The 18,525-nt window shown below is 35.7% G+C and overlaps 1 pseudogene; it reads left to right on the forward strand.

The window, feature by feature from the left end:
* The first annotated feature begins 1,473 nt into the window (after positions 1–1,473).
* Positions 1,474–18,525, forward strand: part of LOC101590447 — a 22,718-nt pseudogene continuing 5,666 nt past the window's right edge.

The raw sequence follows: 18,525 nt of genomic DNA on the forward strand, positions 1-18,525 counted from the left end.
TCAATCAGATAATGTCTGTAGGATTCATTTTGTGATGCCTGACTCATATTGCCCAGTTGTTGCTGGATTTGATTTTTTGTCCCTGCTCTCACTCGAGTTCACTGTGATGTGGCTCATCCTTTGTTAAATGCTTTTGTATTGAAATCCAGTCAAGAGCTCCAAGGTTTAACACAGAAAAGAGATTACCAAGCAAGAAGTGTCTTGAACAGGAGTGGCTAGCAGGTAGTCTTAATCTATTTCCTGTACGACTCATGCCACATAAATTAGCCTGGTTATCAATGCTAGGTCTCGATGGGATATTCATCATTGGCTTTTAAAGATTGTATCCCAGACTGAGAGTTTTCCAGGGATTCTCTTAGTACACCTGTAGAAGGCTAAAGTCTTAAAATAATTTAAAAGTATTGTGAAGAAAAAAGGGAAGAAATTAGGAAAATCTTAAAGAAATATCACTAGGTTCTTAAAGTAAAAATTGCTAACTCTGCCCTCCTTAGCTTCTGCTGGATCTCTTTGGTTTTAGACCCTGATCCCAGAGGCCCCATGTTATGGCTTCTTTCAGGGTGTCCCCAAAGCCACATGCATGCATAGGGGCAGCCGTTTTGGAGCTCACTGGGTCTAGGGCATGTGACACTTGGATTAAAGGTGTGTGGTACTGAATTAGTCCATTGATGAGACTGACATAATTCTGAGTATGGATAATGGAAACCCCACTCTGGGTTGAGAGTAGCACCAACCAATAGACTGGTAGCCTGGATAGAGAATACAAGGCTTGGTAGGCTGTTGCTGCTCATTGCTTCTCTTGCCTGCTTTTGACATAGTGTTATAACACTACATTTACAAAGTTAAAGAATTAATAGCAATATTTGCAGTATCACTGGTGTTTCCAAAATCAATCATTGATATTTTCATATCACATTACATGTATAGCCAATACCACTTATGTCTGTAGCTATTTAAAATTATATCGGACGGAGATTAGGCCTGTTAACACCTTTATTTTTATGTATGTTACTATTATTATACATTATTTTAAAATATCTTAAATACATTTATATATCACAGATTTCCTCTGCAATCTTATGTGCTTTGTTTTATGAATTTAAAGCAATTGTTCTTTGATGGAGTTTTCAGGTTTCTCTCAGTGTGCCAAATGAGTCTGTGATCCAGGAGGTGTGATAACCACTGCTGTGGATATTATCTTTCCCCAGTAAACCACTGTGATTCTCAGACTAGACCTTGCTCTCCTAAACAAATTAGAGATCAGCAAATTAGTCAAGCTAGCTAACTAGGGACTGATTATTTGAAAACTTCACACTAAAACTGATAGCTTGGTTACTCTTATCTCATTGTTGGGACAAATAGTTGACACTCAAAATTAGGGAAGGGAAGGTTTATTTAGCTCACAGTTACTGAAGGTTCCAGTCTCTACTCAGCTGGCTCTAAGGCAGAGTGGTACAGGGAAGAGAGCATCCGTTCATGGCAGCAGCACAGAGCAGAGAGCAAAAGGAGTGGCAGCCGCTCAGGCAAAAGTTCATGGTGGCAAAATACAGCGAAACAGCAGAAGCAAATGTGAGGAGTCGAGTCAACAATGGCAACAGAGAGCAAGTCTGTCTCCCTCATGTTGCATTCAGGCTATCCACTCCAGGCTGGTTCTATCACTCATATCCATAATCTCAGCAGCATTTACACCCATAATCCCACTGGATCATGAGTTAATCACAAACTCCAGAAGTCTTCCCCATGACTTCATGAGTCATTGTGGGGGCAACCAGACACAAACAATAACAAATGACAATAAAAACTCCATCAATTTTGGATAAAACTGTGAAAATGTAGATTCATGAAGCTATGTCTACTACTAAGTGAAAAAATTCACTGGTATAAGGAGACAATAAAATAAACAAATATGATAAGAAAAAGTGAAGGTGCAGAATTCTTGCTCTTGGATCTGGTCTCCAACGACAGCTCCATCCTCCTGTTGGTTGGTCTACAGAACCAATAACCTTCTTTGTGGATTGGTTAGGATGGACTTCTTCTTGCAACCACAATGAAAACAAAAGCCTTATCAAGTGATGTACAGAAGAGTCAAGCTTTCTTCCATTTGTCATATAGCCAATATCCAACTTGCCTCCTGAGAAGACAACAGCTATGGACAATTTTGTTTCTCTTCTTTCAGAAGAGTGTGCATTATTTTTTTCTTGGGAAATTATCTCTGCCTTATTTTAAGTGTCCTGTACATAAAAAAGGTTGCCCATGTTAAACTGGAGTAGTTGGGATATGGTCCAAGGCTCAGTCACTCAGTACATTTCATAACCTGGCCAGATTCAACAAAAGATACAATATGGACCACCGAGGATTCAATCCAGTGCTTTTATGAAACTTGACAATAGATATAGCTCTTATTGTTAGGTCTGCTGAGTACAGGGAAGAAGTGATGCTGGAGGGGCTAGGGTTATGGCTATGGCATGATCAGCAGGATTTCGAGATGGGCCAGAGACTGATGATGTCACATGAGTCCATGAATCCAGCTACATCACTGACCAATTCCCATATTCACAACCATTTCCTTCTACACTTACCATAAATGATGCTCACATATTCATTGGTTTAAATCAGTTTGAATTTGGCTTCTATGTATTAGCACCAAAATAGTCCTAAATAGTAAACTCATAGTACACTCAAGCCAGGCCCAAATACTTTAAAATCATTTTGCTAAATACTTGCAGCTAGGATGAAGTTGTATACCTGGGATTTCATATATTACACTTGTAGGATCACATTTGATGCTAGAAGTTGTTAAATCAATAAGCTTTCTTGTGAACAAAGGAGGCTTGAGAACAGGTCTTGCTGCTTTATTTGAATTCTGACCCCGCATGTTTCAAGGATCTTACTGGGCAATCATGGATGATTTTGTGGGTCTTGAATATAAGAGCTTCCTGCCATGGTGTTGCTGATTCTGCACCATACTGGGGAAAGTGTCCCAGGAACAACATTGAGATGTGCCCCAAGCATTTATGTTTCCTGTACTTTTCTGCCTTTTTATGGGATGGACTCAAATAAATTGGAGAAAATAAGTCCCTGCTTTGTCAAAGCAATTAGTATATGAAAAGAATAATCAACATCACTAGTCGTAGGAAAATACTATTTTCTTCATTTCCTGGGATAAAATTATTTAAATGACATATGTTGTTCTTTTCACCATTTCTTGTCAGCACTTTCACAGTTTTGTTCTTTTCCTGTTCTCTCTATTTTGAATGAAGGAAGGAATGAATGAATCAATTGTCCTTAAAGTTGGCCTGAATCTAGACTTAGCTTCCCATGGTCTTATAAATCGCTTGTCACCTGTTTGATTTTTTGTTTCTTTATTCTTCTCCCTATTCTTTCTGAAGTGCCACAACTTTTGGTTTTTGTCATGGTATCACAAGCCTTATAGTACAAGAGTAAACCTCAATCACCAAGGAGGGGAAAGAGATGTTCAACAGGAAAAGATAGCAAAGGAAACTTAGAGACCACAATAAGACAGAAAATGTCCTGGTTTTTATTCTGCAATATCTTGTTTTTATAGCTTGTTCCCAAGTCATACAAACAAGTGAATATCAGAACCATCCTCCCAAGGGTTTGCATAAGTTTTTAGTATTTGATTTTCTACTTCTTGAATAAAACGCCATCATATAGACCATTCTGCAAAGGAGTCTATTTTCTACAGGGTTGCAATAAAACAGCCACATTTGTATGGAGTCTATCTTTACTCTATATTAAGCCAGGTTCTATTATCTAATCTAAGAAGCTCTTCCTCAATTCATTGTCCAACATGAGAATACTCAGGCCTTCATGAACTCCATGAAAAAGTAAGGCATCCTAGATCCCTCCAATCTTTAAGGAGAATACATATGACTGTTAATGCTAAAACTATGATTTCAGTTAAATATGAAAGTAGATGTTGGGCACCTGCCATAATCCAGACATAGTGCCATATGCTGGGATGTGTTAGTAAAATAAAATAATAATATTGTCATTACACGTACACAGCCACCCAGACAGAAACATTGCCTTCAGAAAAACCTTTAAAAATGTATAAAAGATTAAAAATGTCATTATGTGATTTAAGCTAGTGTCAGAGGTCATAGAAACCCCGTCAGATGCTTTAACACTGAAGGATGAGTACAGGGGTAAATGAAGGAGCAAGAGAAGGACTTCACATATCTGAAAGGGGACAAGAGAAAGAAATTATATGGATCAGTTGGCTAGCATCTAGAGAAACAAGAGGGAAGACAGCCCTCGGAGAGACCAGAAATGTGGGAAGGAGCCAAATTTTGGAGAGCCTAGTAAGCCATGTTAAGAATGTTTTTAATTAAAGAAGACTTGAGGAAAACTATATAGATTTGGAACAGATGCTGTGGGAAATGGGAACTAGCTGTCAAGAGAGGAGCAAAGGGATTGCCAGTGCTTGCGAAGGCCCAGCTGAGGTTGGACATCATGACAATGTAATGAAAGCAATCAGCACAGCTATTTAATTTTCTCCAACAACACTTAGCAGGCTGGAAATAGGCATGATGGATATAGGCAACTAGGCTGCCTCAGAGTTAGGGATGTGCTTCCTTTGTGCAAAGAAACTAAAGCAGAAGAAAGTGTTAGCATAAACAGTGGTCACACGTTTGACCATGAGATCTATGTCATGCCAAAAAGCATATGAGGAAAGACATTAAAAAAATGAGCGTGAATACAACCTTTGAAGTCCTGAGTGCCATGCTCACTTGTAGCCTTGCCCGTGTTGGAGACCTGTGACATTTGGGAAATTATCTCAAATGTTGGAGCTAAATAGTAGAAGGTGGTAGTTCAAATGTCATAATTTTTTGAGGGGGGAGGGTCGAGAGAAACCCAGAAGATTTATGTGTGTTTAGCCCAGAGCTTGGCACATAATACAAACTCAAATAATACTGTATGAATAAGAAGGAGAAAATAGTTCTGCAAAGAGTGTAAGGGATTTGGAGAAGAATTGGTAAAAGGCAGAAGGTCCCAGGATACATGAAGTTCCAACCTAGTAAGACTAAGAAGGCAATAGAACTATGAAAAAGCTCAATGAGAAAAGCACTGACATGCTGAAGAGTAGAAATAAAGGTCATTCTAGTGGTGGAGAAAGCACTAACGATAAGAGTAGCTTGTTTTGTGCCGTCAACCTATGGTAACACAAAAACAGAAACAAAAGGCAAAAAATGTGAGTGGCATCAAGTATTTTCATGTCTGGTGGAAGGCGTGGTGTACAACCTACATTTCACAGGAAAGAAAAAAACTTGCATTTTAGGCTTTCCCTTATTACTATTTTTTTCCTTATTAGATCTCTGAGTTTCCTCATTCTTTGTGAATATTTCCCTCAACTGACTCTCATCTTTCTGGCCTTGTAATAAAATGTTTGACTTTGGTTTGTTTTCTAGCCCTAGATCTCGTCTGTCTCCCTTCTGATCAGAATTTCTGATGTGCATGTTCTTCTAGGGAGGTTTGTTCTCGTTGTCTGATTGTGTCTCAAACAGCAGCAGTATGTAAGATTCTCTGATTGAAGATTGGCTTCTCATGGCGCCTTCTGTTCATAAATCCCACCCTTATCCACCTGGCCTGCTCACCTTAACCATCACATGCATCTGCTGCGCCCTCTGTGGCAGCTGCATTGGTGCAGTCTGGTATCCCTAAGTCTCATTCCCTTGGATGGAATACTGCCTTTTGGACCCTAAACTGTCTGCTTATAAATTCTCCCAATCACTGATTCCTGCAGGCATTAGTGCTCCGGTTTCTCAGCAGTGAGTCAGCTCAGCACAACTCCCAGGGTTCTGTGCTTTTCTTACTGCACTGATGCCCAGATTTCTCTCCATTCTTACTTATTTAGCTACCACTACACTACAGAACCTTCTCAGTGCAACACTTCATGTCTGACTCTGTTCTCAGTTTGGTCTGCATTCCTGTTAACTCACCAAGCTGAAGTGAAAAGAATGCTTCTAGTGACTGACGCTCTTTCAGTGCTGCAGAGTTTGCAAATTACTCACATAACTCCTCTTAAGGCTGATTTTGAATTTATTTGCATAATGAGTGATTATATTCCCTTCCATTTAGATTCCAGAGGAAGAGATTCTGTTTTTCTATTCCTGGTGACAAGCTATTTTTAAGAATTTATTCAAAGTACAATTTTCTTTTATCCCATATAGGACCTTTAGCTACCAATTACATGCTCTCCTTCAGTTGCCATCAATCTCAGCTCTCTTTTTGAGGACAACAGCCTGCTCGTCCCACACCAGGCTCTGAGGACTATGTCACTATCACCCTTTCTCTTTCCCTTTGCACTTTTTTTTTCACTTCATTGCTTCCATTTCTTCCTTTCTTACCACCAGGCTCCCACACCCAACACTGCTGAGCCCACACTTTAAAAATCATGGATGTGGAATGGAGCTTTTGCCAAGGTTACTCTACTGTTTTGGAATTTAGCCCATCTGGGATGAAGGAAGAAAGGGGAAAATCTCTTCATCTGCGTGCTCCAAACACTAACACCATTCTCCCGTCCAACCAGGCTTTTCAGCTAGAAGAGGAACCATGGCCCTAATTCAGAGATAAAATAAACAATGTGATTCTTGGCTGTTGAATTTCCACACCAGCAATTCTGAACATGTAAAGACAACTTGAGAGATTTCTAAAAATGATGTGATAAAATAAGATTATGACCTTAAGAACAAATATTAGAACTTATCCCAAAATGTTCTCTTTTATTGTAAACAATGATCTCTTTCAAGTCTTCATTCACTTTTGTATAGTTGTCTAACAAAAAGGATTGTGCTTCTTAGAATGTCTTTTCTCTTTTGACTTGTAAGACTCTCTTTTTCATTTTTATTCTCGTGTGTCTAATTGTTATTATTGAATTTATTTTACTCTATCTTCTTCTTTTTTTCCCCTTAATATTATTTTTTCCATAATTTTATTGACAAATAAATAGCAATGAGACAGTTTCAAATCAAATTGGTAGGACAGTTCCAATAATTAACACATTTCATACTGCCTTCCTAGTGGTTATTTATTGTACAAGATGCAGACATGATGTCCTATTTATAAACACTATTAGACCAAATCTCTCTATTCCTTGAGTTATGAGAACGAAGCTATATATCTATCTTAACCATTTTGAATACACAGATACAATGGTCATTCATCTATATTCCCTTTTTTGTTTAGTTCTATCATTTAAATATTATAGGTGTGTGAACTCAGCAAAATATTCCAAAATAGTCCAGTAGTCCATAATAGTACTGGGTCTTCCACTTGACTGGCAATGTCAGAAGTTGTTGACCTGAGTCCCCTATAGCTCAACATAACTACATGACTTTATTTCTTGTACTTCATTTTTATACTTTTCTGCTGGATGGTTAAGACCAAGATAAAGCAAGACCTATGTAACAAGAATTGTATCTTTTGGATCTGTTAAGGTCAGCCAAATCCCCCCAGGATTTATCCTGAGACCCTGTACCTCAGATTGTAGATCCTTTGTCAGTGTCAGCCATGTGGATGAGTCACAGCCATTGCTTGGCCAATGTGTTCTCTGTGAAAGCCTGAGAGAATGTTTTCTCTCTGTGTGACTTTGCTTAGTTCCCTTAATATTAGTTTCTTCCTTTCAATCTCTCATTCCACAAAAAAGAAGAAAAAAGAAAAAAAGAAAAAAAAAGAAAGTGAATCAAGGTACTAAGTATGAAAAAAAGTAGAGAGGTTTGTTTCCTAAACAATGCTACCATTCTACAATCAGCCTGTCACTTTTTTTTTTTTTTTTTTTTTTGAGAAACCAGGGATTGAACTCAGGCCCTTGCACTTGCCAGGCAAGCACTTATTCTACCTGGCCCCAGCCTGTCATTTTGAACCTCTGTATAACCTTACACATGAAATTTTTGAAATTCTATCTGTTCTGTATCTTGGGTGTCTCAAAATTTAGTTTTTATAACATCACTACCATTTGGCTTATTGCACTGGCTTCCCTGTCTTCTTTCTTTCTTTCTTTCTTCTCTCTCTCTCTCAATCTCTCTCTCTCTCTCTCTCTCTCTCTCTCTCTTTCTCTCCTCATCTGGTACATGGTCTCACTACACAGCTCAGACTCATAGTGATCCTTCTGTCGCAGCCTCCCCAGAGATGGCATTACAGGTGTGCATCATCACTACTAATTTGCTTGCCAGCTTGGCAGGCCAGGCATTCTGGGGCCCTGCATGGCGTGTGGCAGTGGGGATCGAATCCTGGGTCCTTACACTTTCCAAGCAATGCATAGACCACTGAGCTATCTCCGCAACCTTCTATTGGTTTTCTTTGATTTGTCTTGTAGTACTACTCTTCCCAGACAACCTCAGTGTATTTCAGCTTGAGATACATGTCCATTCTTCATTTTGGGACTCAGTTTCTGTTGAAGAACATAAAAGGCAGAACCATGTCATGAGTTTTAAAGTTTTACACAGAAGTGCTTAATGGCCTTTTCACTCATATTTCATTGGTCAAAGATCATCACAAGGCCAAGCATTACTTCAATGAGGCAGACACTGTAATTTTCCCTCAGGGACAGATTGTTAAGGGTACATTTAGTAGAGATGCATCTAGTAGGAAAAACAGTGAATGTTTTGAGTAAATCCTATAATATGAAGTACTCCATACTCTTCGAAGATTGCAATGGTCACAATTTTTATTTACTTGTCATTCTGTCCACTGCTTGCGGTGATCTTGACTACATCAATGCCTTCAATAATCACTTAAACACTGAAAACATTTAAATCTCTGTCTCTATATCAGTAAGTTCAAACAAAGTTGACACTCTGGTTCCAAACACTGCTGGTAATATTCCACATATAATTAAACTTTGGTAAGTCTAAAACTGAATATACATTTTTTTCCAAATCTGTTTTGCATTTTTTATTTCCTTCTTTGCTCTTAAATTTCTTATTTTATCAGTGTTATGTTGAAGCACGTGCCACGTGGTATTACAATGGAGTTATTTAACTCTACTTTGCTTTTTTGCCCTAGGTCCACTAGATGGTGAGCTTCTTGAGGTTAGGACCACATTTTTTATGTCTTTTTCCCCAGAAAATTAATCTTGTATTGCTATTATTATTTCTGTTCTTCTCATTGTATGCCTTGAAAGCACTCAGGAAATGCTTCCTTGCTGAATAAATGGAGACCATTCTAAGTGGCCTATTTTTGTTTTGTGCTTTCCATCCAGTTCGACAATGTCACTGTAGTTATTCTATGTTTTTTTTTCTGAACTTCAGAACACATTTAATGACTCACTTTGCCCATATTGTGAAGGGCAGACTCCTTAGCACAGCATACAGTTCTTATCTCTTTGTGCCTGAATTTCCTGTTTTGATTTAATTTCCCACCACATTGCTCATCCCTCCACACTCCTGCCCAGCTGTGAACAGTCACCCCTCTCACCCTTGGAGCATGTGTTCCAAGACCCATTAGATGTTTGAAGCTAGGATAATACCTTTATTTCTCCTCTACACACTTAGAATAAACTTTTACTTCTGAATTAGGTGTAGTAAAAGATTAACAGCAATAGATACTAATAAAATAAAACAATTCTAACAACAGCTACTAACAAAATAAAACAATTTACCCTTTGATTCCAAAAACTACTCATAAGATTCCATATATAAACTATATTGCTATAAGAAAGTTATAGGAATATAACTTTTGCTCTTTCTCACAATATCTACTCTTATAGAATAATTTTATAGCAATGATAGGTGATGACACAGTGCCAATGTAATGCAATATTAAAAGATGAATGGCACAGGCAAGGTGAAGGAGCTTTAAGATGCTATTGACTCTCCAGTGATAAGCCAGAAGGAGGATCATCTATTTCAAGTGGACCTAGATTACCACGCCAAGATTGATGGCGGAGGAACTTTGATAGTTGAAGGCTGATGTCAGCATTGTAATCGGAAATGGTTCTTCTCTATTCTTTAACTCACCATCACACTGCTCCTGTTGTAATCCTTCTATGATCAGGTGGATGGCTTTGGTGCTGCATTTCAGCCCACGATCACAGCCTTTCCAATAACAGTAATATTTTGAGTATACAACTTTTCCTTAATCTGTGTGAGCATTCCTTATGTGAAGTAAATGGTGTCATTCACTTCAGAGGAACCCTGGCTGAATTGAAGGATATGACTTAATATGAGCTTGGGAGTTTGTTGGGCAAAAGCCTGGCATCAATGGAGCCACAGTTTTGTTTATGTCTTCTGTCCACAAATTGCATGCCTTTTCTCTGTTACTCAAACACTTATTACATGCTATGACTACAATTTTTACAAATTTAGTTTGGGACAGTCAAAAGTAAAAATTTATTTTTCTTTCCTCATAGTTTCGATGAAAGATAAACTTCTTTTTCCTTTTCATAATTCCACAGAGAATGTTTGTTCTTACTGTAGCTTTTAGTCATTTTGGAATACATTCTTTTCTTTCCTCATTAACTTAAGAACTTTCACTTTTTACTTAAAATGACACTTTATAGCTCCCAGATTGTCAACACTGGTACACTTGTGCTATAGAGCTACTGTTAAATAAAATCAAAGTTACTTCAATACAAATGCTGTGAACAACCATGGTTGATCTGAATATTGAATTGGCTATGAATTGACTCACAGGTATGTAGGAGGTACAATGTGAATATGCTGAAGGGGAAAGGATTTGAAGCTCACGGCAATGCTGAAAGTCTGAGACAGACAGAATACAAGTGAAATATACCCTGCAATACAATTCTGCTAAAAGCATCAACTATCCATTTAAAATTAGACAATATGAAATTGGGAACATCTCAATGTGGTTTTGGACTTTTTCTGTAAAGCATGTTTGATTAAGTGAAGAATGGAATAATGAGAAAATGGAAATGATCAAGACTGGAAGACAATGAATCATGCATATTTAGGAACTGGTAAAGTATACCGAAAGCTCAACAGAGCAGCGAAGACAAGCCTATGTGGGGAAAAGTAGGTGCATTCTTTTGACAGTCAGTTGTGAAATTGCCCTCAAATCTTCCTTTCTCAAGAAGACTATGTTTATATAAAGTAATTTAAACTTTCTGAACATCAGTACTTGCAACCTTTGGTATAAGTATTACTCGTGCTAATAGACTCCGGATAATTTATTTTAATTCATTTGGTGATACATAAATGTGGTATGCTAAAATTAGACAGTTTGGATCTATAAGGCAAATGTATCTCTTTTGAAGATTTCTTAGAGTGTTTATGCTTTGTTATAATTGTCATTATAATACTCATTTGTGGACCTATTCGGTTGTATAAAATTGTAGAATTTTGAGACCATTCTTGTACAGTTAGGGAATATAATAATAATCACATATAGATTTAAAAATAATCTAAATTTCATGATAAATTCAGGTAACAATTACAATTTGAAATAGCATCAATTAAAATTTTGAGCATTGGTTAACAGTCAATAGATATTATAATATAAAACTTCTACAATTTCTCAGAACAGTACTGACATTCATATATAAAGCTAGCACCTTAAAAGCAATTATGACAAATACCATAGGACATTAAACAGTTTTGTTATTATAGATCATTTTTTTATTAATTTTATTGAGAAACACATAGCAATGAGACAGTTTCAAAACCAATTAATAGGACAGTTTCAATAATTAATATATTGCATATTGTTGTCTTCATAGTAGTTACTCATAGTACAAGATGCAGACATGATATCCTGTCCAAACACTATTGGTGCAAATCTTTCTTGTCATTGAATTAAGAGAAAGTAGCTGTATATCTATCCTAACTATTTCGTATATACAAATACAAAATGGTCCTTCATTTGTATCCCCCTTTTTTTTGTTTAGTTTTTTCAGAGAAGGGTATCCCATTGTCATTTAAATATTGTAGGTGTGTGAATTCAGCAAAATAATCCAATATAGTCCAGTAGTCCATAATAACAGTGGGTTATCCGTAGGACTGACAATATCAAAAGTTGTTTACTTGAGCCTTTTACAGCTCAGCATATTAATATGGCTTTACTTTTTTGAAGACCTTTCCTGAAATTCATTTTCTTCAAAGGTATGTGATGTCTATGTTGTATACCTGAATTATATAATTCTCCCTCCTTCTTTCTTCTCCTCCAGTATTTTCTTTCTTTCTTTCTTTTTTTCTTTTTGCTATTACTTTTCCAGGTAAAGATAGTTGCTTCTGAAAAAAGTAAGTTACTATTCACAACAGATACTTTGGGAATATTTAAGAGTTCTTGAAAAATGTATTCTAAGATACAGATTTAAGTTTTTAACATCATTTTTTCATAACTGCCCCCAAATATTATGCAGATTAATGTTTTGACATTTACTTGCTTTTCATCTAACGTCATGATTCATTTTTATCTGATATCTGCTCCATTTATGGCAATCAACTGGTAACTGCAAATTACAATTGCTATGATAAACTTTTAATACTCAATGCAGTGTTGAAAATTATACCTACTTTTCATTTAATAGAAAATAAAGCAAAGCTAGATCAGAGCTTCCTTGCAAGATATACGAAGTTAAAAAAAATGGAAAAAACAAATCAGAATTTAGAAAGAAAAATAATGAGTTGCCTTTACTGTCATTATCTTTCCTTTTCCATAATTTGTTTTTTAATGTTATGTATTTGATTTATAATTCATTTCAGGAGAGTCATTTTTGAAAAAGTGATGGAAGAGGGCAAAAGAGTGTTTATTCAGATATGTGAAGTAATTATAGGCTAGAGGATCAAAAGTAGAGTGACTGTCTGTTTGTGTGATAGCTCATCATGCACCATGGAAGGTGCAGTTAGCCCACCTCAGGATTCTTTTCTCTCTACTTCTTTGCTTCTACCCACTTCCAATCAAAGAGAGAACTAATTACAGCATCAAGTATTTTCAAAATAGAAATTAATATTATTTGAATATGTAATGATAGATATTTTAATATAACTAGATTAAAGAAGTGTTAGATTATATACATTATAGAAAAGTACCAGACTATGATCACTTCAAATTAAAAATAATAAGCAGGTTGATCTAATTATTTTTTCTTTTTCTATTCCCTTATTCTAGAAAATAAATTAGTAAATATCCCATGAGGCTAAATTTGATAATATAGGTAGAATTTAGTGTTAATGAAATAAAGATGTAAAATTATAAAAGTTTTCACTAGAATAATCTTACATCAGAAGTCTCATTTCTGAAATAAGTCACAGAAAATTTAAAGTAAGTTTCTCATATTATTTGCTATAGATATTTGACATGGACTCTAATAAGCAGAGACATGGTGTGCTTCTCATACAAGCGAATGAACCACAAAAACCAAACTCATACTTACATCTATCTCGATTTAAGTTAATGCTCTTTTTATTCCTTTACTTGATGGATACCTTCTATTTTCAGATTTAGAGATATTTTCAAAAGCTTATGAATTGACCCTCTGAACTTATACAGGGATCATATATAGGAAAGAATAATAAATATCACTCTATAATCTAATAAAATTTCAAAATTTTCAAAAAATATTGGGAAGCCTTGTGAAATATAACATGAAATGGGCTATTATTGGCTGAAGTTCTAGAACAAATGGAGGCATAATGGGAAATGGGTCAAATATATCATAGCTTGTGCAGCAATGGCCACTGAAAGGCTGTCCTCTAAATGGTAAGAATCTAGACACATTTCTTCTGTGTTTCTCTTATTTTCTAGGTTCACAACAAACCTATTTTCTGCAAGAGCAGGAGACACTACAGTAGACATAACTGCTTTTAAAAGCTGTGCCCCAGAGAGAGGAAACAGACTTCTAGTTGACCCGGGCTAGAAATCTGCAAAATAACCATGATGTGCTATAAGAGGGATGCAGAAGGTAGTCCCTCATAGGAAGCTGTTTCTCAGCTATAATTGTTCATACAGTAGGAAGAAAAGAGCCGCAGCTATAATTTGGTAACACCTATCTGCACTGTTGAATTCAGTCTTAGATCTTGAAACTTTAATAGTCCATATATGGCAATTTATATGACTAAATTATGATATTAGGTGAAGTTTTTATCATTTTACATTCATTTTATTTATTTTTTATATTTGTTTTTAAATTAATTTTATTGAGAAACAAATAGCAATAAGACAGTTTCAAAACAGTTTAGTAGGACAGATATGGGAATCAATACATTGCATATTCTTAAATATGTATTATGGATATGTTCTACAGACAAATAACCAATAGATTCATCATAGTTATAGATCTTGACTGGTTTTCATGTTAAATGATTTAACTTTTCCTCAGGGATAAAACTGTGTACCCAAATCTCTGGGCACTGGGAATCAGTTCGAACAAGAAAGACACAGATATAATATTCTAGTGGACCATCCAATAGTAAACAAGGAGGTACAAATAAATAATTTGCCTACAGCATAATGAGTGCCATCAAAAGTACAGAGAATGCAAACAACAAACAGTACTGGGGAGCTGTTCAGCACTGCCTTTCTAAACAAATGACATTTACACCAGAGTTAGAATGAAAGATGTTATCCATGCAAATATTTAAATGGAAATTCTCAAGGCAGTACAGATAGCAAAGTAGAGACATTGATAGAAGGTTGACCTGGGCATATTTACCAGGGGTGTTCATGTTCAATGATTTAGAGGACAGAGATCCATTGACATGAGTGATCCTCCTATTGGCACGATTCTCCTAGGGCTTTGAGGTCATACAAGCATCTGCATTTAGGTATCTGGGATAGAAAGTCATTTGTGGTTTTAAAAGACAAGTTTGATATACTGTGATGCAATTTTAAGTTGCTCCTACATATGTAATTTCACAGAGACTCAAGAGTAGAAGCAATGAGAAGAATAAATTGAGGCATTGAGGATGTACATGTAGCTCACATTTGAGAAATGAAAACTCCTTGCTGGTGGAGGCATACATAAGCTTGATCTTGGTGGGGCCTGCCCCTTAGCTCAGTTCTTTAAGTGACTGCTTCAACAAAGCAGTCATCCTCAGGTTGCTGTGGTTCGACCCCCACAACTCCAGCCAACCAAACATGCCCTGATGGCATTGTGAGCCAGCCCCTCCACCCCCCAAAAAAATCCTTGATCTTGGAAAGATGAGCTACAGTTGGCTCACTGAGGTAAGTAGACCTGGCTACAGAAACAGCAGAAGCTAGCAAAGAGAGCTTAAAAAATCATTTGGTGGCAGAAGATGAGGTCTACAGGCATCATCAGATTTAGAATCATGGAAGATCTTTTGTATGATGGTATGGGATTTGGGCTTGTCTTTAAGGCAATAAAGATACGGGAAAATCTAAGCAGAGAAGTGGGCCAATTAAATTTGTATTTTTGAAGAAGAAATTGTCCTTTTCTGAGCCCCTGGGGAGACTGGGTTGGGTGAGTATAGCACAATGTACCCATTTATGTGCGTAAAGCCAAAAGCTCAACACTGTAAATGAATACTATGAGTGTACAAGTGGAAATATTAAATATCATTGAGAAGAAAAGGAAGATGTTAGTGCATTTTCCAATTCTCTGACAGGTATTGGCATTTTCAAAGACAGGGAATTCAGGAAGAATAGCAAAACTTGATTTGGGTAAGAGGAAGATGTGGTTTAACCTGGCAGAATGCTTACTGCACACATGAAGGCTTATTTGCAGTAAGAAGTGTTTCTAAGAATAAACAATGGTGTCATAATTGAAAAGTCATACACTTAAAATCTATAGAGAATTTTTTATTAACTTGAACTCTAAATATGAAGGTTAGGTTCAAAGTCTTGTAATTATAGAATGGGTTTAAAGGTTTAAAAAAAGTGCATCTCAGCAATATTCACAAAGCTGCAATAATCAATCAGTGAAGATTAAACCTTTTTGATCAACATTATTAACTTATATTAGTAGTTAAGTGAATAATCTGTAGATTATTTATTCAACAATTATTGGTTGGATCTTATGCCATATACTTTTCATATATTTGTTTATTCATATAATCTTTATAATAATCTGGTCATGTGAGAACAGTTATTATTTCCGTCTGTTGTGTGAAGAAGCTAAAATTCAGAGAGGTCATGTAATTTGTTTATGGTCACCAGATAGCAAACGTCAGGCACAGGAAGCCTTTCCCTATGACAAACTATAGCATGATATAACCTCCGTCACATTTTTATGAATATTACTATTCATTTAGATGTCTTCATAGAGGCTGTAACTATAAGAAAGGATATATTTTTAACTAAACTATTAGCTTTGCAATAAAAATATTAGCTTGCCTATTCATTTTAAGTATATTTTACATCATGTTAGTAGATAAAGGCTTTTACAGAAGAGCAAATAAAATTGGTTTCACCTGAGAAAAGAGCAAGAGTTTTAGAATCAGTAGATCTGTATTCAAATCTAGTTCAGTACTCACTGATTAATCTATCCCAAGTAAGTTTCTTTCCTTTTCTAAATTTATGTCTAAAAATGAGGGCACTATATCAGTCATGGGTATGGAGCAGGCATTGAGTAGACATTGTCATATACTTCCATAATATAATACATTATCCAATAAGTAAAATAGAGACAGAAATATAAAATTCATATTTTCTTTAGCAGAAACAAAGCTAGCATGCCACTTGTAGATTTTCCTTTGTTCCTCTCTGCTTAAACCAAGCTAAGCCACCTCCTTTTCCACTCTGGATCATTTTGTCTGTCCCTCCCCTCACCCTGTGAAATGAACTAAAACAAATCAAGTGACCACTAGCGCACGAGATTTAGAAACTAGTGGTGCGGATGCTCGGGACTGGCGGCAGCCAGCCGGAGTGCGTGCGGCCCCAGCTCCTTCTCACTTTCCGCTTGGCATTTTGCCCTTCCAGCCCATGTGCTGGCTGTTCTCATTTCCAGATCAGAGTTGACCTTTTTTGTAAGGTTAAAAAAAGCGTTAAAAGCCTCTGCCTTTTTACTGTCATACATTATTAGCTTTCTCATCCCATCAAATAAAAGGGCCACATTCTCCTTTACCCAGCTCTTGTGACTGATGTATTAAAGAAAGGGTTTTTTCCTCCTCCATTTTCTTATATTTAAAAAAAAATCTAACATCATGAATTAATTTAACAAATGTTGTAAAATAGCCCTCTATCTCCACAAAGAATACCTTCCAGTCACGACAGTTAAAAATGAATAATGAGTTGTTTTGAATGAATTATTTTAAAAATACAAATGTAATAACCAAATTAGCAAGGATCTCTTTTACTGTCAAGTTTAAATAATGCATATAAACACTCATATATATTAACTACATGTTGATGCATCCAAAGAGATATAGATAGCAAAAGTGATACTGTGACATAGTTTTTTAAACTTTGTGTTTTGAGATGTTTATAGATTCACACATAGTTTTAAAACTAGTACCAAAACATCCATAAACCTTTTGTTTAGTATTTAATGAATATCTGTAAGCAAAGTCATTTCTATTTGTGGATGCTACTTCATAGGACTAATGTGCTTGGTTATGTTTGAAATTTGAAAATGAAATCCTTCATTATCATTATAGCTTTTGCCTCCTCAGAAGTCACATGCTTAGAAATAGTTTTCTTTTTCTCCGGAATATTGTTTTAAAAAAAGAATATCAGCCTGGAGTGGTACTACATATCTGTATTTTATCACTCCAGAAGGTTGAGGCAGGAGGAACCTGAATTCAATCCCAGCCTTGAAACTTTAGTAACTTATTCAGACTGTCCCAAAATGAAAAATTAAAATAACAACTGGGATGTATCTTAGTGTGAAAGCTTGGTTTCAGTCACTAGTAACACATACACACACACACACACACACACACACACACACATACTTTCTCTAATAAGCAACCAGAATTGTTTACTATAAAATTATGTAAAATAACTATACTATTTATATAAGGTATTTGACTTCAAAATATTCATGTTGTTTAATATGTGGAACACATTGTAAAGATCCCAGATATTGTTTTACATTGATGCTTATACTACTGCTAAATGTGTGTGTGCATGTGAGTCTGTGTGTGTACACAAGGGTGTATGTGGTTCCATAGATTTTAGATTATAAATTGAGTATGTGTTTAATATTATAATCTTTCATAGCATTTATTTTATCAAATTTTATAGGTATAGAAGTCTTTTAAAAGACATATTTTTTGAGAAACAAAAACTGAATCAAAGCTCTTATAAAATAGAAGGGTTAAAAATGCCTTCAGAATTTTACAATATTTTCCATGATCTAATCATAAAACTAAATTATAATGATGACAGCCTTCCATATCTGGTTCCTGTGAATCTGTTTAAATTAATTCAACACTATTACAATTCTGGGAAGCTAGAGGCTGTGGAGTCCAATTAAGCATAAAACATAATTTAACTATTGATGAAAAGATAATTTTACAAAGTTATTTTCATTGGAATTATTAAAAACTTCATATAGTTCCACATGGGAATAACAATTTTATTTGACCTCTGGTAAAGAAAGTAAATGGAAATAAATTCAATTGTAACTAAAAAAACTGTATAAAA

Source organism: Octodon degus, unplaced genomic scaffold (assembly GCF_000260255.1).
Source record: "Octodon degus isolate 3935 unplaced genomic scaffold, OctDeg1.0 scaffold00252, whole genome shotgun sequence".
NCBI classification, from domain to species: Eukaryota; Metazoa; Chordata; class Mammalia; order Rodentia; family Octodontidae; genus Octodon; species Octodon degus.